Raw genomic sequence first — 26,360 nt, 5'->3', positions numbered from 1 at the left:
CAACCCATGTACAACCCAACACGTACCTTTCAAAGCCATCTGCATCACTTGCAAAGCTTGCTACAAAAATTACCCAGAACTTCAGCAGGCCAAGGGTTCCACATACTACACCGTACACTCCCTTATGCTGAGCCAGGCGCTTACAGTCACCAGACTAATTTAAAAAAGAAGCAGTCTCAGTTGAATCATGAGCAAGGCTAACACTACCAGAGAACACTGAGATATGGAGGCACCAGTTCATAAATTATATACCTAATACCTACCACCCACAATTAGGTACATCGAGGCAATTAAACCATATTTTGCATTACAAACCTTGCCTCCCAAATAGCACAGTAGAGCACATCACTCCATTAACGTTGAACCCATAGTCCAAAATGAATGAATGAATGTTGGGATTTGTAGAGCTCTCAGCTACTGTTCGAGTGTCCTCGCTAGGCCCAAACAGAAGGGAGGGAGAGCCAACTTAGTCCTTGAACAGGTGGGTTTTTAGTTGTTTACGGAAGGTCTTAGTGTCAGGGATGCTTCTCAGAGCTACCGGGAGTTCATTCTAATGTTTAGCTACTGGTACCGAACAGGCCGAACTGCCCCACTTCTTTCATCTGGTGTAGAGAATACATAGCAGGTGGGCTGTTTGAGACCTCAGTGGTCTTTTCGGATAGTAGGGGGTCCGTTTGTCCTGTAGGTATTAAGGGCCGGTCCTGTGAAAGGCTGCATGTGCCACTGTCGGTCCTTTGAAGATACACATCTTCTTCACTGGAAGCCAGTGTAGTTGGTTTCTGTAGTGGGATATTGACGAGCATTTAGGCTATTTAAACTTCAGGGGAATAGCCATGTTTTATACCTTTTGAGGTTTTTGAATAAGGTAATCTGGTAAGCCTAGATATAGAACATTTGCGTAGGGAAGTCTCAACAGGATCAGAGCTTGTACCATGGTTTTCTGGGATTCCCAGGGCAAATATTTGAGGAATTTCCTAAGCATCCTGAGAATCGAACAAAAAGTTTTAATAACAGCAGCAATCTTGGGCTTAAAAGATAAGTTATTGTCTATGAGAACTCCTTGGTTTCTTGCTATTTCGGTGTGGGCGTGCTGTACAATTAGCTGGCCAGGCACTAGACCAGCCGGGAAGCGGATTGTTATCAAATATTAGGACCTCTGTTTTATCTGGGTTGCACTGCATGGTTATCCTTTAGGCATTCCATCACAGCAGTCACGCATGCTGCAAAGTTGGTTATTTTCTCAGGCTCATTGTTATCGAAGGTAAATAATGGTTGCGCGTAGGAGACAACACAGAGTCTGAGGTGTGCCAACAGCGTCATAAATATTAAAAAGTGTGGGGCTCAGGGCTGAACACTGAGGCACTTCATTCTTAAGTATGTTGTCTTCAGAGTAGTGTATTTTAAGCCAGACTGCCTATTCTCTATACTCTAAAAAGATTTTCAGCCAGGACCAAGTCTTCCCCCCAATTCCAATCTGGGAGAGACGATGTAGCAGGATCTCGTGTGAGATCATGTCAAATGCTGCTGAGTGCTCTAATAGAATTAGTGTGGCATTTTGACCAGAATCCAGAGTGAATCTGATGGAGTCAGTGATTTCCATCTGAGCATAATCCATGCTGTGACTGGCCCTGAAACCTGATTGAGAGAGGTGCAAAAGATTGTTGCTGTCCAGGAACTATGTGAGTTGGATATTCACAATTTTTTCGATGATTTTGGAGGCCTCAGGGAGCAGAGAAATTGGCTAGGAAGTCAAAAGAGGTTGGGAAAAGCTCATGGAGTGTGGGTCCTAAGCAGTCCCCTAAGAGGCTCACAACTTGGGGTGGGGATGATCTAGGGGCAAACCGGATTTATTTTTGACGATCAGGCTATCAACATCTTCCCCTGGTGGTGGGATAAATATCTTACTTTTGACCTGAAATTGTGGTGTATAGTGGCTGATGGTATTGATTTATTTGCTAGCTTGTGTCATTAAAGGTTTGTCCTGAATTTTTGTTTCAAAGAAAGTACTTAGTTGGGAACACAGGGTGGCCATGAGATCAATGGGGGGTGAGGTACATTTGGGGTCGGTGAAATTGGTTACAATTTAAAAACTTTATTTGGTATTATTGTTAGCTTTACTGATTTTGTTGATATAAAATATGCAGCATGCTAACTTTAAATTGGTACAGTATGTACTTAGGACCTTTTTGTACTGACTTTTACTGAGGACCTTATATTCTTTATGTCAAGCCCTTTCTAGTGTTCTACATAACTTCCTCTCCTCCATTAGTGCCCTTGTGAACCACGGTGCAGAAAGGTTGGCTCTGGGAGACCTGTTAGTGGCTATGGGCGTGACTGTGAAGGTTGCTTCTAAGAACCAGGTGTTGACTTTATTTTCATCAGCCACAACGTCTTCTAGTAGAGTTGGTCTAGCGCTGGCAAGAGCATCCTTTAATAGGGGAATATTGACTCTAATTCATGCATGATTAGTGTAAGTGGGCCCTAGTCTTACTCAATTTTTAGTAAGGGACCAGGACCAGGAAAAAGGTAAGATATAGTGTGGTCAGACCATGTGACTTCTTTTAGACTGTCCAGGACCAGGGAAGTGTTTGAGAAAATTGCATCAATCATATTACCAGCTTTATGTGTGGGTCCTGTTTGGGTAGCAGTAAGGTCTGCATCAGTCATTACCTCGGTCAATTTTGCTGCCATATTGTTCTTAGGGTTGTCTAGATGGAATTGAAAATGGACAGCCTGAGTGGCAGGTAGTCGTTGGCTCTGTAAGCATCTGGAACGTTGCAGGATAGGGATGAGGTCTGAACTTAGCAGTGAATACTGCCAAGTATGATCATATTGATGTTTCAGTGTGATAGAACCGGGTGTAGATCTAGAATATCGAAGATGGACAATCAAAGGGGTCAATATTGTGACTAAAATATCGACAGGAAAGTATGTATAGATTTTCTATACCGATTCCCTACATATAAGTACCTTGACAATATATATATATATATCTTCACGATTCAAAGATGTGGAATTAAGAATATTTAATCTACTTGCCTATATGCACTTACCTCCTCAATATTTTGTTTTTTGATATTGTGGTCACTGGCTATTTTATCCTCAATGTTCCAGACTTCACTAATACATCTGGAGCCCTTTAACTTCTAAAGTAAGTAAAAAAACACAATATGGGGTGGCTTTGAGGGTTTAATGCGTTTGTCATGAATTTGTTATTATCTTTGCAACCCGCTGCCAAACGTCACATTAAGCAATATAGGTAAGCATTGTCTTTAGGTCGAGAATTCAAGACCTCTTGTATATACTTTAGTATATACATTATGTGTATGTACTTTGTGGGAGATCAGCCGTAGAACTTGTCTGCTTCCTCTTAGGGACTTTTTTTCTGTTCAACTGCCTCTATTTAACTGTCTTGATAGAAAACGTCCAGCAGAGGTCAGTAAAATACCAGAATTGCTTTCTGCTTGTTCAACTGCCTCTATTTTCCTGTCTTGATAGAAAGCGACCAGTAGAGGTCGGTGAAATACCAGAATTGCTTTCTGCTGAGGGACTTTCTTTTTTTTTTTTTTATTTCTGCCATCTGCCTCTATTTAACTTTCTTGATAGAAAACGACCAACAGAGGCCAGTAAAATACCAGAATCACTTTAGCATTCTCTAGATTCCAGTCCATAGAAATTGTCTTCCACGAATACCCGTAGACAATAATATTTTATTCAAATCTTGTATTTTCAGTGAGATGACCACCGAAGTCCCAGATTTAAGCGCTGCGAGGCCTCCGGGTAGTTACGCGCTATACAAGTGCAATTTTTCATTTAATTTAATTTCATTTTATATTAAAAACAGAGCTTTGGACTATACCATTTCACCCTGAAAGGCAGTATTTCTCTCCATGTGCTCCCATACCTGGTGTGTCACGCAGTTTGGTGCTTACTTTCCCTCCATGTTAAAGAACAGTAGATGTTTCAGCACCCAGGCCAATGTGCTGCATAGCTAAATACATATAAGGTCCCAAAGACGAGACCGTTTTCATTGCAAATGCTTGTTTTTAATATGTATGCGGTACTTGCACAATTTTCACCTTTATTCACTCGTTGTGATTCTCGCATTGACATTACCTCTGTGCATCGAAGTTTTACTTCCAGGAGCTTTCTGTTTTTTTGCTAAATCTAAAATAAGAGCTTTCCGGCGCAGCCTTTTATAAACGTTGATCATTTAATTGCCCTCTATTAGCAGCCACTTCCTGCCGCCAGTTCTTCTGATTACACATAATGAAAATTGTGTATCAGCAGCTGTGAATCATAGGGCTCACCAGGCTGTCCACGAGCTCTGTGGTCCTCAAAAAAGGCTTTCTTTTGTTCTGTTGAGGTTTCTTTTTTCTGTTTCCTTTTCTCCAGTCCTCTGAGGTTATGGTTTTGGATTGCTTGCTGTAGAGAGGACAGAGTACCGAGGACAATTGCTAACCAATGCTTAATTTGTAAAGAAAATTAAACCTAAAAGATGAAATAATAAATAAATAAAGATTGCAGTGGTCCAAAGCTTTCTTGTAAGCCTGTCGCTGAAGGTTGGAGAATACTAAGGCTGCCCGGTCTTGTCTCCCTCCTGCCCCTTCTTTCCACCACCCCTCACTTCCTGTCTCTTTGTTTCTCTCTTTTATGTTGTTCTTAATCCCTACTTTCTCCCTCTGTCACTGTTCTCCTATCTTTCTGCTCCCTCTTCTTTCACTCCTTTCCCTCTTGTTCGAGGTCAATGTCTCATGATGAAAAATAAGTTGCGATGCTCAAAAAAATTGAATGCTGGTGCCCACCATCTACAACCACGGATGGATATTAAGCACTGTGGCTAGCAGAATAACGACTATCTTCAACCTTCGCTCCACAGTTCCATGGCCAGTGCTCTATTTTTGGGGAGGGTTTCCTGGCTGTAGGCAGTGATGTCAAAATCATGCTGTAATCTGTCACATGACCCTTCATAACATAAAAGAAAGTGGCATCACATGCCCTTCCACCATGATGATAGGTCACTATATCTTTTTAGACAGATTTTGTTGAAATGGTGATGCTTCAGTTTGTAACTTAACAATGATGATTAGCATAGAGACAACCATTTACTGAATATAGCCAAATATCTAGCTTATGATCGTTAACCATATTTGTATCCCACGGTGTGGTAAAGATGGTGGTGTGAGCACTATAGTATCATAAGCGTTGCAATAGGTTCCAGGGGTTTTGTCAAAATGGAGGTCCTGGCTGTAGGCATTGGACAACTGAAATGCCTTGCCTTCGGCTGGAGTGTGCTGTGTGATCTCCAGGCTTTCAAAAAGACCACCGCTCAAGATCACCAAGATGACCCGCTGCAAAGACCCGATATCCTCCCAAATAGTCCCTGACACTCACCAACAGCTCACTCGACTCCCATCCCACGCTCCACCACTAGAACAACATTATTTATATTTGTGTCATCTATTTTCCCCTTACTCCTCCCAAATGCTGCCGCCCACAACCTTTAGGTTTATGTTGCGACCAACTGTTCTGTTCTCATGCACCACCTTAAGGCACTAATGCACAGCATTTCTAGAAGAAATGCAATTTCCCCCAAATTTTTAAGTGCAATGAGATCATAGAGGGCCTGCAAGGCATTTGCAATCGTGGGGGTCATTTTCTGAAGAAAAGGCCAGGAGCTGCCGCACATGAGGCCCCGCAGCCTGGGGTCTATGGTCCATCCTCAGCCTATTTTTCATCCATAAGTCCTCCCATTAACACTCATCGATTGGGTGTGTGCGTGTGTGCGCTGGCACATTATTCGGACTACTATTCTCATGAGGTCCAGACAAGTTCTCAAATTTTTGAGTACTTAGACGGAAACTTATGTTAGCTCATTTCTTTAGCATATGTAGACCCAGGCGTCCTCACTTTTTTTGCAGTGTTTACGTTGCTTGTATAAGTATTTCCTGCAGTGAGTAGTTGGTTATGCCTCATTAGTTTCCTATCACATGATATTGTCACCTGCAACACAAGGCCTGCACATTAAGAAACTGCAAGCTTACATCCAGGTGTATGTATGTGGAAGTTAACAGATATTGCCAATGGATAGTAAATGTAGGATCCACCAGGACCTGCCAGTAAAGCCCTAGTGGTTAGGCTACGTATAGGTAGACATGGAAGAGAGGTGTTGTTTTGGGGCGGGGTATGGTATTCTTTTTGCAATTGGGAGATACGCAGACTTAAATTGTGCTCCTTAATTTCTACTGCACTGATATATTTTAGGTGCGGATGTGTTAATTGATTTTACAAGATGCTACTATCCGTAGTGCGCAACCAACGTTGTTACTACGCATCTATTTCTATGAGACTCATTTATAATTCCCATTTGCATAATAATACTTGAGTGCTTTCCCTGAGAGAGGAAGATGATATGTGGCTGTTGAAATTCTGTCAAAGACTCCTTATGGTATAATTTTGTGTGTGTGTTATCCTAAAATCAATACAAATTTCTTTTTAAAAATGTGTAATTTTCTGCATTGAGAACTCAGCAGTGTCATTTCCTAATCTGGTCACGTGCAGACTTGTGTGAGCAGAAAGGGGTCTCATTCAATGCATTGACTGAAATTGTGCCTAAACTACACCCCATCGAAGAAGGGGCTGGGCTGGGATATTAAATAGGCCCTGGCAACAATGTAAAAGTGGACGCCATTGGTGAATTAGAAAGGTAAACAAGTGGACTATGTTTGCAAATTGGGGCAGTTTTGAACTTGTAAAGATATGTTTTATAAGTGTTTTGCAAGGTATGGAAGGGTGCATAGATTTGAGCTTGCTGCAGACAATGTCTGTAGTAATGTTAGAAAAATCAACAGTAGAAACTGGCTCAACAGACCACAAAACAGGCACACGAACAGCTAAAAAACTAACCCACACACTGATTTGTCAGACCAGCCAGACCAGCCCATCAGGTACTGTCTGATTGAATACATGCCAACAGGAATGTGGGAGATTTTAGGGAAACAAAGTAGAACACATTTTCCCCATTCACTTATATTGAAGCAGAGGCGATTTTAGGGAGACGACTGCTAAAATAAAGACTTTTTAAGAAAACAAAATCGTGAGTATCCCTCCTGAACCAGGGTGCTGGCATGTATGTGGTTGCATCTATATGCCAGCCCAAACTTGCATAGAAGTCAAGGGTTGTTATGCTTTTGCATAAGATGGCTCCAGTGATATGACCGGTTCTGAAAACTGTGACCGCCTGCTTGTGAACGGACACATGCATGATCACGGCATGTGGGCGTAGCAGAACCAAAGGGCTCAAAGCTATGTTATAGTGCACATGTAATACGTGTCTTGTTTTGTTATGCAAATCCCAAGTCCTAGTTGGAGTCGCGGTGCAGCTTCCATATGTTTGGCCAAGGTCCATATTCCACGCTCTCTGTGTGCTCTGCATTCTCTGGCACTGTCACAACTGAAAAAAGACTTCTTCTTCTGCCAATTTGCCTTAAACTACCCATATCCTCCTGTAAATCATGTAGAATCATGTGCCTTTAAACGCCCCCAACGCCCTTTATCATATCTGGCTTGTCGCTTTCGCAGACATTATTTGAACATCAGCCATGTTTCGGGGGGGGGGGTAGAGAGGAGGGGAGAAGAGAGGGAGAGGGAGAGGGAGAGGGAGAGGGAGAGGGAGAGGGAGAGGGAGAGGGAGAGAGAGAGAGAGAGAGAGAGAGAGAGAGAGAGAGGAGAGAGAGAGAGAGAGAGAGAGAGAGAGAGAGAGAGAGAGAGCGCACTTTTAAAGAAATTGTATGCAGGGCTTCAAGTGAGATGAAAAGAGTGGGGTCCTAAGAAAGAGGTGTGGCTTGAACACAAAAAAATACTTTGCTTGAAACACAGCATCCTGGAAATAGCTAACATTCGTAGCAAATGCAAGAGTAAATAAAACGTGAAATACAAAAGGAACTGAACTGCTGACGTGGATTACTGAAACTTTTTTTACATTTATTGTTCAGAAACAAATCTGTGTTTTTGTCACTAAAGTGGCCTAATAGGGACCCATTTCAATGTCCGCTTTTAATTTCTACTGGATCTCAGACACAAAGGACCTGTCCACTTAACGCCCTTCGCAGGAGGCAGACCAACCCCTAACATCCAACCAGCATGATGGTCTACTTGCCAAATCTGAAAAGAAAATGTAGCTATTTGAAGAATTATAACTAACCAAGCACAAGGTAATAACAATCCAATGTTGCCAAGCTCCATCACAGTTCGACACAATGACAACAGAAATCAATTTAACGTTTTCTGAGGTATGTAGAAGGACTGGGCACCTTTCACTTTGGAGTTTGATGGAAGGTAGCCTTTTTAATTCTGGGGCATCATTTCAAAGATTATCAGAGAAAGTACAAATGTTTTGGTGAACCCACATGCTGAGGATTAATGAAGATGTGCTGTGAGAAGGTGGCTCTATATATGCTGGACAATGAGGCAGTACAGTGTGTATAGAGTCCACAAACCCCAAAGGTTTAACAGAGGTTAAAGACAGAACTGACCTTACTCTCCAAAGTGGTAGCTTGGTCGAGCAGTAAGGCAGTACCAAAGAACAGTGTAAAGCATTTGTTGTACACACTCAGTCAGCAAAAGGTTTCACACACTCAAGAACTGAACTCCAGGCCAATTGTTATTATATCCTTAGATATAGTAGTTTTATTTTTAGAACCGACAGTTATAAAAATATACTTTTCGAGATACGAGTACTCTCAGGTAAATACTTTGCAGAGGAGCAATAAGTTTGTACACATAATAATTACAGGTTAGCTAATAGCAATACAGTTCTGAAACACACTCTAGCATTGAGCTCAATGGGTTTTCATAGGAAAGTACAGTTGATTACTTTATGGATTACTTTGGTAGTTCCAGGACTAGATCTTGGATTCAGTCCTGGGGTCTAAGCGGAAACCAGATTAGCAAAAACGTTTTAGTTACAGTGATGATTTTTCCTGAATATAAAGCTGTTTTAGAAGTTCACGCTGAGAAACTTTTCGAGGTGATTCTCATAATGTTATTCAATGGGGGGAAATTCAGGTTACAGGTAAAGTACGATCGCGTTACTTTTGTAACCCAGCACTAGTCTCCTAGGGCCAGCACTGGGAGCTTAACTTAAAACGGGTAGGTAATTACGTTTCAGTATTTCGTATGATTTTTGAAGAATATTTGCAGTTTTCAAAAGTATACACTTAGAGAAATTTCATAGAAAAGCAGACAATGGGTTCCTATGGAGAAAAATACAGGTTACTAGTAAACCCGCTAGGGATTACTTTGGCGGTTCGGTACAGGGCTGAAAGGTACAGTACTGGCTTCTCCCCTGATCACAGGTGAGTATTTTCGAATTCGGACTTTGGCTGTTTTTATAGGGATATTTTCAGTTTTCAAAACTCCACACTTAGAAATTTTTTGAGTCAAAATGGGTCAATGTTATCCAATGGCATGTAAGTGAATTACCAGCCTCCAGGTGAGTACTTGGTTGGTGAAGGTAAGGTTCTGGGCACAAAGTCAGGGGTCCCCCAGGATCAGGTAGGTACAGTTAGTACACCCTCAGCGGCACAGGGGCGGCCGGGTGCAGAGGTAGTTAGGCCCAATGCTAGTCAATGAGAGGCAGGGGGGCCTTCGGTTGGTGGCGGCTGGCTAGCAGGCCACGCGGCTGGGGGAGCTGGGCTCTGGGTCACTTGCTCAGGGAAAGGGGGAAGCAGATTAGGACAGAGAGGTCACAGCCAGCGGCACTCGGGCGGCTGGGTGCAGGGTGCTTTTGAGCCGTCGGGCGCTCAATGTTATCCAATGAGGATCTTGACAAAGGAACAATGGCTGCAGGCTCAGGGACGGTGACTCTCCGGGGGTGACCAGCACTTCGAGAGGTAAGTTGGGATGTTGGAGCACAGGTAGGTACCCCAAAGGGAGGCACATGGGGCTGCAGGGTGCCGGGTGCAGACGTGTCTTTGGGTGTCGGAAAAGCTTACCCTCGGCTGGTCGTGGTTGGGGTGGCCCCTGGTTCTGAGTCTGCAGGCGTCGGCTGGTTCATCGAGGAGGGTCTTTGGGCACTGGACTTCGGCTCCCAGTCGCCGGGGGGACGTCCTTGTGGTCTTGGTTCGGGTTGGCCCGGCCCGGGCTCGGCTGGTGCAGAGTGGGCTGGTCCGGAGCTTCCTGGTGGGCACCAGGTGGGTTGTTGCAGCAGAGCCTCTGCTGATAGGAGTCCCAATCTTCGAGAGGGTCAAGGCAGGCAGGTCCTCTGGGTGTCTCTAGGTTGCTGTCGGTGGAGGTCACCGGGATTAGGCAGGAGCAGGTTCCAGGATCAACAGGCCGGTAGGGCTGGGGCCAAGTCAGTTGTTGTTGTCCTGTTGTTAGCAGCTGCGCGGTGGGTCTTCTTCTTCTTGATCTTCTTTCTTCTTGTTGGTATCTGGACCTAAGGAAGGAAGGTTCAGGGAGCCCCTAAATACTGAATTTAGGGGCGTTACAGGTAGGGCAAGGGCAGGGACCAAGGGGTCCCTCTCCTGGGGTGAGTTCACCCCCTAGTCTGCTCCTTTCCTGTGGGAGGGGGCAGGAGCCTAGCTGGGATTGGGCAGGACTCCCCATCTACAAGATGGCCGGGGTCCGGGGTCGTGCTTCACCTCGCCTCCTCTACCTGAGGGGTGGAGTTGGCACAGGTTGGCACACCACCCTTCCTGACGTAGTTTTTCCCGCCAGTCTTCCCTCCAGGGTGGGGGTAGGCCTTGTGGGGGGCTGGTTGCTGGGTACAGCAAATGGTCAGGAGAAGCTCTCAGAGGTGGTACGCCTTTGAAGCTTCCCCCTGTCCATCCTGGGGGAGGAGACGTATCACCTCGCCCAGGATGTGCATTGTTTCAGGCCCAGGAGAGCACGGGGCTCTCCACCCAGGGGTCCAGCAACATGGCTGCTGTGTGGCAGCCTCTGCAGCCACTCAGCCCAGACGTGGATTGTAGGCTCGGGTTTTGGAGGGCATCTCTAAGATGCCCTCTCGTGCATTTTACATTAAATCCCACACTGGCATCAGTGCGGGTTTAATGTGCTGAGAAGTTTGGTACCAAACTTGTCAGTCTTCAGTGTAGCAACTATGGTGCTGTGGAGTTCGTAATGACGACCTCCCAGCACCATATACTCTTAAATGGCATCACTGCACTTACAGTGCCCAGGAATGGTGTGGGTACTGTAGGGGCACAGGGCTCATGCCCTTGTGCCCTCACCTCTGGCATAGGGCACGCAGCTAGGGGGGTGACTGAAGTATGCCAGGGCAGTGGGTTCTGTGGGCATGGCACACAGGGATGTGTGCCATGTCGACTCTTGCTCTAGTTCTGTACTTAGGCACTCAGCCTGCAGAGGCAGTGTGTGGATGCCAGGGTACAGGGTCCCTGGGGATGGCACAATAAGTGCTGCAGCCCTCAGAGGTCTTCTCTGGTCACCATGCCCTGGGCACCTAGGGTACCATTTACTAGGGGCTGAGAGGTGGCCAGAGATGCCAATTGGGTGTTTTGTTTCAGCATAGCTGTTCTCTGTAGGGAAAGAACACAGGCCCTGGGTACCTGGTTGGCAGGGACCGAGGGCACACTTAGTCAAAGTACATCAGCAGTTCAGAAAAAGTGGGGGCATACCAAGGCACGAAAGATGGCACTTTCTCACATGTGCATACTACAAAGAGAATTTGGGGTGTCATGATGGTGTGCCATGACTTTACATGTAAGGGCAAAGTCAGTTTAGTGCAGCTAGTGGGACACAATTGCATTGATGTCAGAAAAGTGATGCTGTCACCAAACGGAAGCATCCGTTGAAGGGCACCATGCAGTAATGCATTTTGGTGAAAGCATTGTGCATAGATCCTGTTTTATGTAACTGGTGTTTCAACAGCAATTTTGGAACAGTAATGTTGTGCTTCCTGCAATTGTAGGCGACTTTTCTTACCCCACATCCAGTGACATAACAAAACTTGAGGGGGCCCGTGCAAAGTATACAAGGACACATTTGTTTTTTGTAGGCACGAGGAGATTAGGGGCCAGATGTACGACCCGTTTTTGGCATGTGTAAACAGGTTTGCGACCCATTTACGCATGCAAAAACCTACAGGGCCATGTGCAGTTCCTAAATAGTGAGTCGCAATTTATTTGCAACTCGCTATTAAGGAATTGTGAGTCGCAATTAGGAAAGGGGCTCTTTCTTCCTAATAGCATCTGCAAATCAATGTACGAATGTTTTGTGACCATAATTGCGGATGCAAAACACTCGCAAATTGCCACCCTCTTCAAGAGGGTGGTAATGCAGTCGCAATTTGGAAGGGGTCCCCAGGGGACCCCTTCCATTTTGTAACTGTCTCTCGAAATATTTTTTAAGGGCAGACACTGGTCCCAGGGACCACTACCTGCCCTTAAAAAATGAAACAAAAGCGTTTCATTTTTTTTTTCTTAATGCATCCCGTTTTCCTTTAAGGAAAACTGGCTGCATTTTTTTTTAAAACTAATTTATTTAAAAGCAGTCCCAGACATGGTGGTCTGCTGAGCCCAGCAGGCCACCATACCTGGGATGGCCTGTCATTCCCAATGGGGTCGCAAATTGCGAGAGGCTCATTAATATTAATGAGCCTTGCAATTTGTGACCCCATTGGGAATCGCTAACAGTGGTCAAAACACTGTTGTACATGCAAAATAGCGCCTCGCAAATTGCGAGTCAGAAGAGACTCGCAATTTGTGAGGTGCTATTTTGCGCGCCATACATCTGGCCCCCTTTGATTTGCTCAGAATCACAGGATGTTCAGCCGGCGCCGAGACTCAAACCTGGTTTCCCGGCTCTGAGACTCGAACTTGGTTTCCCCGCTCCAAAGTGGGGAGCTCTGGCTGTTACGTCACATCCTCTCCCCAGATATCTAGGTTTGAAAGATTTGGTGGAAGATCCTTTGATGCACTCAACACCGCAGAACTGCTTGCATATTTCCTTAAGACTAAAAGGAGAACTTTGTAAAAGTGGGACAATCTCTGAAAGACCATCTTTTCCATTCAGCCTACTTCCTGTCAAAGTTGCCTGGCTCTCTGATGCACCAGTAAACAGTATCGAGTGCCTTGCAAAAATTCCAAATAAACATAACGTATAATAAAAAAATCAAATACATTTAAATAAAAACCACAGACCTCTGAAACTGGAAGGACTGGCTATGATGTTCTTCCTAGTGACCGCTTATAGAGAGGTCTACTAGGGAAATATCACTTCACATACGTTGAAGACATAATGTAATTAAGTGCTTTGCTTCAGCAATCGAAAGCATATTACAGTAATAAGAGCACAGGTCATTATTCGGATGCATGGTACCTAATAATAATGGCTAAATTAGCAAAATAATCTATTATCCAATAAAGGGTAAAGCAATCAGAATAATCACCTGTAATCTATGCAAGTGGTGTAATCTCCTTTTTTAATCTAAATTCAGCCAAATTACAGTAATTGTCAATAATTTAATGCAGAGTAGAACAAGGATATCTTTTGAAATCTAGCAAAATACAAAATAATCATTCTAATATCCTTCCATAATAATAAAAATGTAATAATTAAATGAATCTGGTTTTGTGACCTGATACAGAGTAACGTAATCAGGTTATTCCATCCCCATGATATAATGTAGTGTGTAATAATTCAGCAACTTTGGTATCCGCCGATTGAGGTAAGAGTACATTAAACCACTTTCACTAATGTTATACAGGTTAAAGTATTAAGAGCAATTGGAGGGAGAGTAGGAAGTGTAATTACTTACTATGAAATGTGCTATATAGAGTAACCAAACTAATCTATTTCTGAAATCCAGTAAAATGTAAAGTAATTTTTTCTAATGACATTTTATTCTATAACCATATCAAGTTTGAAGCGGACCGAGAAACTGTCACAATCTTATGCAAAGTAAAATAACCAGAACAACTGCCTTCTGTTATGTAACACAGGGAAATATAGCTAAAGAAATCCAAGCATTCTCTTTCGGTAATCTGGTAAATGGTAATGGTAACTTAATCAGCATAGCCACCTCTTTATTCTACTCTGAGCTAGTCTTACCTAATGAAATTTAAATTGATCTGTAATCGAGCAAAGGCTAAATCTGTCAGAGTAATCTAAGCTCTTGGAAACATATTCTGCCCTCTTCAGAAGTAACTATAAACACTATACTACAATAAATTGACAGAATCGATAGATAAAAAGAGGCAGAATGGGGTGAATAGTACAACTAGCTGTTGACTTTCATCCATGCAATGGTTGTTCATTGGTATCCTGCAAAGACAGCACTGTGGTAGGCTCCCTATTCTACGTGCTGTACTTGGCTTTCACAGAGAACTCCAGCAACTCTGAGATACACTCCCTACAGTCATCCATACATAAAATTGTGCAACCCTTTACAAACTTCCCCCAAGTCACATACAGCAGAATTGTTCTCACCAGTATGAGCTCAGTCTGCTTGTCTCTCACTAGACCAGTGGCCATAGTAAGGCTGTAAACCATGAAAATCCTGTTCATAGCCCAGCTCAACCAAATAGCTCCAATCTCCATCTATAGCAATATGTGAAGTAATACATTCCAAGATAGTTTCAAGATATTTAAGTCAGCTTTGCCTTTAAAAAGGTCTCTGGGAGAAATCTTAGGCAGGACTAGAGGAGTTCAGTGTGTCTACTCGTTTCAAAGAGTTCTAAATAAGTGTCAGCAGTAAGGAAATCTGGTTCTGAATTTCTGCAAGATAAGAAAAAGACTGAATATCAACTATATCTCAGAATAAGGTTTCAAATATATGAAAATTTGAACTTCATGAAGGTTGGAGTAAGCCAGGCCATTATTAAAAGAGGACAAGGTCTAGACATTATTAAAAGCTGAGTGAGTGTAGGCGTAAGCAACAGTTGAGTGAGTTCCTGCATCATGAGTTCCGGACATTACCAAAAGGTGAGTGAGTCCTGCTGCATCATGAAAAGACATTGTCTACACATTAACTAGAGCTGAGTGACCCACTGCATCATTAAATAAGGATATGATCTAGACGTTATCAAGAGATGAATGGATTCCCATTACGAAGAAAGGGCATGATTTAGATATTATTTGGAGCTAAGTAAGCCATCAACATTATCAAGAGATGGGTCTTTGTAGGATATCCGTTTGCTGAGGGAATCCCGGCATAATCAAGAGCAGAGAGAATCGGGCGGTTACAAAAGGCGAGTGACGAGACGAGGCCGTTGGGACGTTACTAAGAGCTGAGTGAGTGTGGGCGTTATAAAGTGCTGAACTGAGCAAGTGTGGGCGTTATCAAGTGCTGAACTGAGCGAGTGTGGGCGTTATCAAGTGCTGAACTCAGCGAGTGTGGGCGTTACCAAGTGCTGAACTGAGCGAGTGTGGGCGTTATCAAGTGCTGAACTGAGCGAGTGTGGGCGTTATCAAGTGCTGAACTGAGCGAGTGTGGGCGTTATCAAGTGCTGAACTGAGTGAGTGTGGGCGTTATCAGGTGCTGAACTGAGCGAGTGTGGGCGTTATCAAGTGCTGAACTGAGCGAGTGTGGGCATTATCAAGTGCTGAACTGAGTGAGTGTGGGCGTTATCAAGTGCTGAACTGAGCGAGTGTGGGCGTTATCAAGTGCTGAACTGAGCGAGTGTGGGCGTTATCAAGTGCTGAACTGAGCGAGTGTGGGTGTTATCAAGTGCTGAACTGAGCGAGTGTGATAATGAGCGAGTGTGGGCATTATCAAGTGCTAAACTGAGCGAGTGTGGGCGTTATCAAGTGCTGAACTGAGCGAGTGTGGACGTTATCAAGTGCTGAACTGAGCGAGTGTGGGCGTTATCAAGTACTGAACTGAGCGAGTGTGGGCATTATCAAGTGCTGAACTGAGTGAGTGTGGGCGTTATCAAGTGCTGAACTGAGCGAGTGTGGGTGTTATCAAGTGCTGAACTGAGCGAGTGTGGGCGTTATCAAGTGCTGAACTGAGTGAGTGTGGGCGTTATCAAGTGCTGAACTGATCGAGTGTGGGCGTTATCAAGTGCTGAACTGAGCGAGTGTGGGCGTTATTAAGTGCTGTACTGAGCGAGTGTGGGCGTTATCAAATGCTGAACTGAGTGAGTGTGGGCGTTATCAAGTGCTGAACTGAGTGAGTGTGGGCGTTATCAAGTGCTCAACTGAGCGAGTGTGGGCGTTATCAAGTGCTGAACTGAGTGAGTGTGGGCATTATCAAGTGCTGAACTGAGCGAGTGTGGGAGTTATCAAGTGCTGAACTGAGCGAGTGTGGTAAATGAGCGAGTGTGGGCGTTATCAAGTGCTGAACTGAGCGAGTGTGGGCGTTATGAAGTGCTGAACTGAGCGAGTGTGGGCGTTATCAAGTGCTGAACTGAGCGAGTGTGGGCATTATCAAGTGCTGAACTGATCGAGTGTGGGCGTTATCAAGTGCTGAACTGAGCGAGTGTGGGCATTATCAAGTGCTGAACTGATCGAGTGTGGGCGTTATCAAGTGCTGAACTGAGCGAGTGTGGGCGTTATCAAGTGCTGAACTGAGTGAGTTTGGGTGTTATCAAGTGCTGAACTGAGTGAGTGTGGGCGTTATCAAGTGCTGAACTGAGCGAGTGTGGGTGTTATCAAGTGCTGAACTGAGCGAGTGTGGGCGTTATCAGGTGCTGAACTGAGCGAGTGTGGGCGTTATCAAATGCTGAACTGAGCGAGTGTGGGCGTTATCAAATGCTGAACTGAGCGAGTGTGGGCGTTATCAAGTGCTGAACTGAGCGAGTGGGGGCGTTATCAAGTGCTGAACTGAGCGAGTGGGGGCGTTATCAAGTGCTGAACTGAGCGACTGTGGGCGTTATCAAGTGCTGAACTGAGAGAGTGTGGGAGTTATTAAGTGCTGAACTGAGCGAGTTGTTGGGGTTCAAGGGGGCCTGGTTCCTTCTGTCTAGTTCCCCGTTAGCGTTTTTTCTTAAAAGTGCCAAGTGCATATGCGAATTTATGGACGCTCCCTAGAGCTCGCTTTAAAAGGGGGCTGCCAACAGGAAACAGGTGCTTGGTTTCTTTATTGGTCCCTTGCCGTGTGTTTCCTGTTCCTGTGGTTCTACCTTGTTTCCCTTCCTTCGAGCTCCGTTCCAGCGGTCTTTTCTAGTGCTGGGTTTTGATCCCCTTTTTCCCCTGCTCCCTTGTTTTCCTATTCCCTTGGGCATTTCAGAACCCTTTATTGGGGACCTGTTTTTGATCTTCGGTGACGTTCTGGGATTCGCGGCTGCGTTTCCTTTGAGTTTTAACGTCCCGTTATTATCCTTTTTTTGTATCCAAACCATCTTGTTATACGCAGTGTTTGGGTGTTTTCACGAAGGAGCTGAATAACGGCAGTTTTTGTGCTACCTTCGTGTTCTTTTTTAGATTCCAGGGTTTTTTTGGGTGTCTTTCGTATTCCCTTTGATACCATTTTTCCCCTGTCCTTTTTTGTCCTAAGAATTAGGAATTCCACCGCCTTTGTCATTCTCGGTGTTTCCCGAGGGGGCGTGGTTGGTCTGGGGTTACGCAAGAAACAACCAATACGATTGCAGTGGAAGAATTCCTGTTTCGTATCAGGCCACTCCCGTTTGTTATCTGGGGTAAGCACGGTGGTCGGAGGATCGTGTGTGTACTTGGCACTGGTAATAGTAGTAGGGGTGTGTTTAATCTTGTCTCCTTCTTTCATTTTAGCGGTCTCATCTGTGTCAAGCTGTCAGCTGCCAAGAAGCCAGAGGAGAGGAGTTGTGTTCCCCAAGACCTTGGGTTCCCTTGTTTTGTTACCCACCTTCTCCCGGTGTCGTGTTCTCCACCATCCGTTTTGATTGCGGGTGTTGGGGGTCACGGTGAGGGTAGAGGATTGGGACGTTCTTCACTCCTGCGGTGTTGGGCCGGTCGGCAACGGAACAGAAAACCAAGCCTACGAATTAACACACCGCCCGAGTGAAGAATGGTTGAGGAGGCAGCAGGGGGGACTTCTTCGATGCAGGAAATCATGCAGGCTTTAGCGCACATACAGGGTGAAGTCCAATCCCTGCATAAGGAGAATCAGGAGTTACGGGGGACACTGAGTGAGGTGAAGGAAAGCACTAAAAGAAGAGGGAGGGATCCCTCAGTTAAGGCTAAGCCCCCATTGATTCAACCAGCCACATTTCAATATGAGATGAGTGGGGGGCAGAGTGGGTCTCCTTCTCCTTTGTCCGTTACAGTGAACACTCCCGTGCCGGTGCCTCTAGCAGCTCCAGAGAGGTTTTCTGGGGATAGTAGCAGATATGCTATATTTATGAACCAGTGCCATTTGCACTTCATGTGTCGACCAACCGCTTTTCCTGACGACACTACTAAAGTAGCGTTTGTGATCTCATATCTTTCGGGTACTGCAGCTAGTTGGGCGGTCCCCTTAGTGGAAAAGAATGACACTGTGTTGAATAGTTTCCCGGCCTTTAAGAACCAGATGCATAGTCTGTTTGCTAAGCATGCTTTTATGCAGGCAAGCGATGTTGAATTGTTAAAGCTCCGGCAGGGTAAGCAGGATCTATTGGGTTATGTGGCTACTTTCAATCGCCTAGTAGCAGAGACACAATGGCCCATGGCAAAAAGAACCTCTTTGTTTTATCAGGGCTTGTGTGAGGACTTAAAAGATATAGTCCCCCCTGAAGATTGTGTTGAGTTCATCGATTTGGTTGTCAAAGTCAACCATCGTATGAGTGAAAGAAAAGGGGAAAAGATCAGTTTTCAACCCCCAAGGACAACTGTAACCAAGAGAGAAACATCTGAGAATGGGGGCGTGAAAACAGATCCTGAACCTATGCCTTTGGGTGGGGTGCGGGGTCCCTTATCCAAGGAGGAAAAGGAGCGAAGGCGCTTGTTGCAGTTGTGTTTGTATTGTGGGAGGGGTGGACACTTTGCTCGAGAGTGTCCAGTGAAACCGTCCCGGATCCCGGAGAATAAGGCTGTGGCTTTCGTGGGAAGGGATTGCAAGAGTCCTTTAGTCCATGAAAGAGGTTTTTGTAACCCATATGACGTACAGGGGCGGTTCAAAGAGTCCCGCATCATTTCACGGTATCGGCTTGCTTCGCTTACTCATCATGTGGTAGAGCTTCCTTGTCGGTATTATTGGATTGTGGGGCCACAGGGAACTTTATGGACATTGGGTTGGCAGAGTCGTTGATGGTTCCCTGTGTAATGAAGAAACAATCTGAACCCGTGAGGGCTATTGACGGCACGGAGCTAACCTCTGGGTCGATTGTACGACAAACCGAACCTTTGTTGATGACATTTGATAATGGGCATTCTGAGACGGTCTGTTTCAATCTGATAGCCGCACCAGCATTTGGGGTGGTACTCGGGGTACCCTGGTTACAGGCCCATAATCCCAGAATCGATTGGGCGCGGAGGCTGGTTACGCTTGATTCGGAGTATTGTCTTCTTCACTGTTATTGTGAGGCGACTGATAGGGTGTCTCCGTTGTCTTGTGCAGCAAGTGGTTGCGATCAGAACGGTTTGCCTCCTTCGTTTGTGGCATATAAGGAGGTGTTTGATAAGGATCAGGCGTGTGTATTGCCACCACACAGGGCTTTTGATTGTCGTATTGATTTGGTTCCGGGGGCCATTTTGCCCTGTAGTAGGGTTTATGCGTTGTCGGAGCCGGAGGAGAAACATCTACGGCAGTATTTGGATGAGATGTTAAAGAATGGGTTTATTCGGCCTTCTTCTTCGCCTGTGTCTTCCTCCATATTTTTTATACCGAAGAAGGAGGGTGATATTCGCGCTTGCGTGGACTAGAGAGCGTTGAATAAGGTCACAATAAAGAACAAGTACCCATTACCTCTTATACCGGTGTTGTTAGACCAGCTGCGACCTGCCAAGGTGTTCACAAACTTGATTTAAGAGGCGCTTACCATCTCGTTCGCGTCCGCGAGGGCGACGAATGGAAAACGGCGTTCCGTACTAAGTTTGGTTTGTTTGAATATTGTGTTATGCCTTTTGGTTTGTGTAACGCCCCTGCCGCTTTTCAGTTTTTTATAAATGAGGTTTTGCGTGAGTTTTTGGATGTCAGTGTGATTGTTCACATTGATGATATTTTGGTTTTTTCCCCGTCCTTTGAGGAATATGATGCTCATGTTTCGCAGGTGTTAGACGGACCGGGAGGGTCGGCCGAGGATACGGGGAGAGGTCTCCGGGGAGAGCCGTCTCCAGTAAATCGTACAGACAAGCAACTTCCCCCCCACAGACGGACACCACACAATGATAAAGTTCAACGATACTTTATAGACAATTCTTCACGTACGGTAGAATGGTACAAGGAGGTCTGGACTCAGGGGTCCCCTCTATTCTGCTCTCTGTTTGGGAAAAGGGTAGCGGGACAGTCTTGTTACCAAAAAAGATGGAAAATAGCTCTCAATCCTCGAGCTCGGTGGTGTAGATGAACGGGCCGCGGCGGAGCCAGCAGGTCCCGAGATGGATGAAGGAAGACGACGGTCCGCGGCAGAGCCAGCAGGTCCCGATGAAGGTGGTGGTTACAAACGGTCCGCGGCCACGCCAGCAGGTCCCGACGATGATGAAGGATAGGGTGGTTCCCAAAGCCGCGGCAGCGCCAGCAGGCAAGACGAGGGTGCACAAGGCAGAGCTACGGCAGCGCCAGTAGTCCGTCAAGGATGAGTTCTTCTTTGCGTCTCTCGACTCCAAGATACAACTGCCCTCCTGCTCTGGAGCTGCCCCAGTTATAGGGCTGGTGTGCTTTGATGTCCGGACCCTCGCACTTGGAGGTCGGGAGGTCCGGGATGAGGGGGTTCAGACACCCAGCAGGGGGGTGGAGCCAGCGCCCGGGGAGGCGATGGGCGAGCGGCACTTGGCGGGGGAGAGCCATCGACACCTCCTGCTCCCATTGACTGACCAAGTAGCCCGCTCACCTCCTGGGTGGATGTTGGTGCCGGAATGTCTGAGGCCTGGCCAGGCCCAGGGTTGAGGTCGATCGGGGGCCAGGCGGCCTCGTGGTGGAGTGTCCAAGATGGCGCCCAGGATGGGTGCGCAGGCCGGTAGTGGGTCGGCCTACGCGGTCAACAGGTTCGAGTGTAGGGGTCCCTGCGGGGACGGTGGACGTGCAATGGTGGTGTGTGGTACTTGCGTGGCTGGTTCGGGCCTGGTTGGGCCGGGGGAGAGCGGCCCTTCATGTGGCCTGTCCAACATGCGTCCCCCCCAGCTGAAGGCGGGGAGAGTTACCCATTCTCTTGGGGACTCTTCTCGTCGAGGCGGAAGAACCGGGACAGGCCATCTGCGTTGGCGTGATCGGGCCCAGGCCGATGTTCAACTGTGAAGTCCATCCCTTGTAGGGAGATGGACCAGCGTAGCAACTTCGGGTTTTCCCCCCGCATCTGCATCAGCCACTGCAGGGGTCGGTGGTCGGTCTGTACCCGAAAGCGTGTGCCAAAAAGGTAGGGCCGGAGCTTCTTGAGGGCCCATACCACCGCGAAGGCCTCCCTCTCTATGGTGCTCCAGCGTTGTTCCCGTGGTAGGAGTCGCCGGCTGATGAAGGCCACCGGCTGGTCATGGCCTTCGGTGTTCACTTGGGACAGGACTGCCCCAATGCCATGGTCGGAGGCATCCGTCTGGACGATGAACTCCCGGCTGTAGTCGGGGGCCTGGAGCACAGGGGCGGAGCACATGGCGGCTTTCAATTGTTCAAATGCAGCTTGACACTCTGGGGTCCAGTTGACTTTCTGGGGCTGATTTTTTGACGTGAGCTCTGTGAGGGGCCTCACGATAGTACCATAGTCTTTCACGAACCTTCGGTAATAGCCCGTGAGGCCCAGGAAGGCTCGTACCTCGGTCTGGGTAGTGGGGGGCTGCCAGGACTGGATGGCGGCAATTTTTAGCTGCAGAGGGGCCACCAGGCCGCTTCCCACCTGGTGCCCGAGGTAGGTTACAGACCCTTGCCCAATTTGACATTTGCTGGCCTTGATCGTGAGGCCAGCTTGCTGAAGGGCGTGCAGTACTGCTCGGAGGTGGTGGAGGTGCTCGGACCACTGGTTGCTGTATACAGCGATGTCGTCTAAGTAGGCGGCGCTGAATCCTTCGAGCCCCGCCAGGACCTGATTGACGAGCCGTTGGAACGTTGCTGGGGCATTCTTCATGCCGAAGGGCATGACTGTGAAATGGTAATGGCCATCGGGCGTGGAAAAGGCAGAACGTTCTTGTGCCCGGGGTGTGAGGCCGATTTGCCAGTAGCCCGCCGTCAGGTCGAAGATACTGAGGTAGCGGGCAGCTCCCATGCGGTCGATTAGTTCATCTGCCCGGGGGATGGGATGTGCGTCTGTCCTGGTGACCGCATTCAAGCCCCGGTAGTCGACGCAGAACCGGAGTTCTGGTGTGGTGCCGGGGGCAGCTGCTTTGGGGACCAGTACTACAGGGCTGGCCCAGGGGCTGTCTGAGGGCTCGATGACCCCGAGCGTGAGCATTTTGGCTACTTCCTCCTGGATGCAGGCCCGTACCCGATCTGGCACGCGGTAGGCCCGGTGGCGGATAGGGGGGCTGTCCCCCGTGTCCACATCGTGCGTACACCAGGAAGTGACACCTGGGGTGAGGGAGAACAGGCTGGCGAATTGTGACAGGAGAACTTGGCACTCCTGGTGTTGCTCTCGGGTGAGGGCCTCTGAGAGTCGGACCCCATCTACGGAACCGTCTTTCTCCCGCGTTCGTAGGAGGTCCGGGAGGGGCTCGGAGTCCTCTTCAGCCCCATTGTCTGTGGCCATCAGGAGGCTGAGTTCTGTCCGTACAAAGTGCGGTTTCAGTCTGTTAGCGTGGAGGACCCGGAGGGGGTTCCGGGAAGATTCCAAGTCGATGAGATAGGTAGCCGGACCCTTGCGCTCGACCACTTTGAAGGGCCCTGTCCACTTGTCTTGTAGGGCGCAGGGTTCAGTGGGGGACATCACCCATACCTGTTGCCCAGGTTCAAATTCGATGGAGGAGGCATTCCGGTCATACCACCTTTTCATGTCCTCCTGACTGGCCTCTAGGTTGGCTTTTGCTAGTTCTCGGAATCGCCGGGTCTGGTTGCGGAGTGTTAGGAGGTAGCGGAAAACATCTGGTGGGTTCTTTAGAGGGGGCATCTCCCAGCCTTCCTTAACTAGGCTGAGCGGCCCGCGCACGGGGTGTCCATATAGCAGTTCAAATGGGCTGAAGCCCAGGGACTTCTGGGGAACCTCTCGATATGCGAAGAGAAGGCACGGCAACAGTACATCCCACTGGCGACGGAGGGGCTCTTCCAACCCCCCGATCATCCCTTTGAGCGTGCGGTTGAACCGCTCAACGAGTCCGTTTCCTTGAGGGTGATAGGGGGTCGTGAACCGGTAGGTAACCCCGCACTGTTGCCAGAGAGATTTCATATATTTCGAAATAAAGTTCGTGCCTCTGTCACTGACGACCTCCCGGGGGAAGCCCACCCGGGAGAAGATCCCCATCAGAGCCCGGCCGACTACCGGGGCTGTCACAGTCCGCAGGGGAACAGCCTCCGGGTAGCGGGTGGCGTGGTCCACTAGCACCAGGATGAATCGATGGCCTTGTTTTGTGCGCGGGTCCAGGGGCCCCACGATATCGATTCCGACCCTCTCGAACGGGGTGGTGACCACGGGAAAAGGTTGCAGGGGGGCTTTCAGTTTGCGGCCGCTCTTCCCACTGGCTTGGCACGTGGGGCAAGATCGGCAATGCTGGTGTACATTGTCCCTCATTTTGGGCCAGAAGAAGTGGGTCACCAGGCGGCTATAGGTTTTGTCTTGACCCAAGTGTCCTGCCAGGGGGACATCGTGGGCCAGGTTTAGCAGAAAGTCTCTAAAACGGAGGGGTACCACTAGGACTCGGCTGGCCCCCAGCTCCGCGATTCTTTGCTCACTGTACAGCAGATCATTGTCCCAGTAGACCCAGTGAGTCCCGGAGGTATCCCCTGCGCTTTGGGCTAGCGCTTGCTGGCGGAGTCCCTCGAGGGAGGGACAGGTCTTTTGTTCTTGGCGAAATTGCTCTTGCGTGGGCCCCCCCTCTTGAGGCCACTGGTCGAGGTTAGCGAGGTCTGGAGGTTGAGCTGGTTCGGGGGGGACGTCACGGTCGGTGGTTTCGGCGGGGGCGACCGGAGGCGGTGGCGCCGGCCATTCGAGTTCCTCTGGGCGGGTGTTGGCACGGGCGGTCATGGACCGGGTGGTGACGCACGCCCAGTCCGGGACGCCCAGCATCCCCAGGTGCTCTTTTCGTTCGACTGCTGCCCATGGAGAGCTTTCCAGGTCATTACCCAGGAGGCAGTCTACGGGGGCATCATCTCGGACCGTCACCTTCAACATGCCGGAGACCCCTCCCCATTCGAAGGGGACGCAGGCCATCCGGCACAGACTTTCTGAGTTATCGGCTGAACGTAGAGGGCAGAGAATGTTTGGTAAGTATTGTTCGGGGGTCACCAGGTGACAGCGGACGGCTGTTACACTGGCCCCAGTGTCACGAAGGGCTTCAGCCCGGCGTCCATTGATGCCCACCCATTGGCTGTACTTCTGGGTATTAGCGGGTAGGGGGACCCGCGGGACCATGTCTCTCCCCCCTAGGCAGGCGAGAGCCATGGCGGCCGGCTCCCATTCTTGGTGTTCCTGTTCATATTCTTCTTGTTCCTCTGAGATCCGTTCCTCCCCCAGAGCAGCAGCGGCTACTTGGCGGGGTCTTGGGCTCTGGTACTGGGGGCAGTTTGGGTCGTTTGCATAGTGTCCGACTCGTTGACAACGATGGCAGGTAACATTGGCTCGATGTCCCGGTCGCGCTGGGGTGCTGCCCCGGTTGGCCGGGGGGGTGGGGCTGGTAGTGGGGGTGACCGGAGCGTTGCTTCTTCCGCGTCCTTGGCCTCCACCTCCTCGGGGACGGTGCTGACCATTGTTGTTCCGGTTCTGTTCGGAGGACCCATTTCGACTCACTCTGGTGATCTCCCACCAGTCTGCTTCGGCTGCGAGCTGCCGGGGATCCGTTAACTTGCTGTCGAGGAGGTGCTGGCGAAGTTCAATGAAGCAATTGTTCGACAGATGCTCCCATACCATAAGATTGAACAGTTGTTCGTAGGTTGTGACCTTGCTTCCTTTGATCCAGCCCTCGAAGGCTCGGCTAAAGTAATTGACATAGTCCACCCAAGTTGTACCTGGGATGCGGGTGCAGTCTCGGAACCTCTGACGGTACATCTCGGGTGTGAGGCCATAGCGGGTGAGGAGTGCAGCTTTCATATGGTCATAGGAGGTCATCTGCTGGTCCGGGAGTTGCAGCAGGGCGTCGCGGCCCTCATTGAGGAATCTCCCCCACAGACCGGCCCCCCAATCGCTTCTATCGATCCGGTGTGCAGTCATAGCGATTTCATAGGCCTTAAACCATTGCTGGATGTCGTCCTCTCGGAAGTATTCTCGAACGACATCCTTGGGGATGTGTACCTTCTTCTCTGTTGCCCCTGGAGTGTGGGGTTGCTCGGGCACCCCTGTTTCTTTATTCTGTTTGCGTAGGTCGATTTCAGCTAATTTCCGCTCATGTTCATATGCCAGTTTCTTTTCCTCGAGCTCCCTTTGTCTCTGTTTCTCCTCTCTTTCTTCTCGGAGACGCAGGTGCTCTAAGTTGATTTTCTGTTCGGCCAACTTTAGTTCAACGTCCATTTTGAGCCGGGCCATTTCCAGCTCGTGTAGTCGGGTTCTTTCTCGTTCCTGGATCTCGTCTGGCGAGAGACCCGTTCTTCGTTCTTCAGGGGCCATGGGGGTTTGTGCTGCGATGTCTTGATCGGGGGTTCCGGCAGCCCCGGTTTCTGCCCAAGATTCCAGGGCCTGCTTAAAGTCATCTTTGGTATTTAGTCCGGTGGTAGCGATACCTAATTCGATACAGAACTGTTTAAGTTCACGATGGCTGTACTCGCCCAATTTCTCCATCTGGAATTTCTCCGTTGATCCGCTGTCTTTAGTTGACATCGTGATTCGCCGTGGGGTGAGCTACTCTCTGTACGGTTTATGCGGTGATTCGGATCCCGTCGCTGGCCACCAATGTTAGACGGACCGGGAGGGTCGGCCGAGGATACGGGGAGAGGTCTCCGGGGAGAGCCGTCTCCAGTAAATCGTACAGACAAGCAACTTCCCCCCCACAGACGGACACCACACAATGATAAAGTTCAACGATACTTTATAGACAATTCTTCACGTACGGTAGAATGGTACAAGGAGGTCTGGACTCAGGGGTCCCCTCTATTCTGCTCTCTGTTTGGGAAAAGGGTAGCGGGACAGTCTTGTTACCAAAAAAGATGGAAAATAGCTCTCAATCCTCGAGCTCGGTGGTGTAGATGAACGGGCCGCGGCGGAGCCAGCAGGTCC

Source organism: Lissotriton helveticus, chromosome 12 (assembly GCF_964261635.1).
Source record: "Lissotriton helveticus chromosome 12, aLisHel1.1, whole genome shotgun sequence".
NCBI lineage: Eukaryota > Metazoa > Chordata > Amphibia > Caudata > Salamandridae > Lissotriton > Lissotriton helveticus.
Note: the sequence above shows the minus strand (reverse complement) of the source record.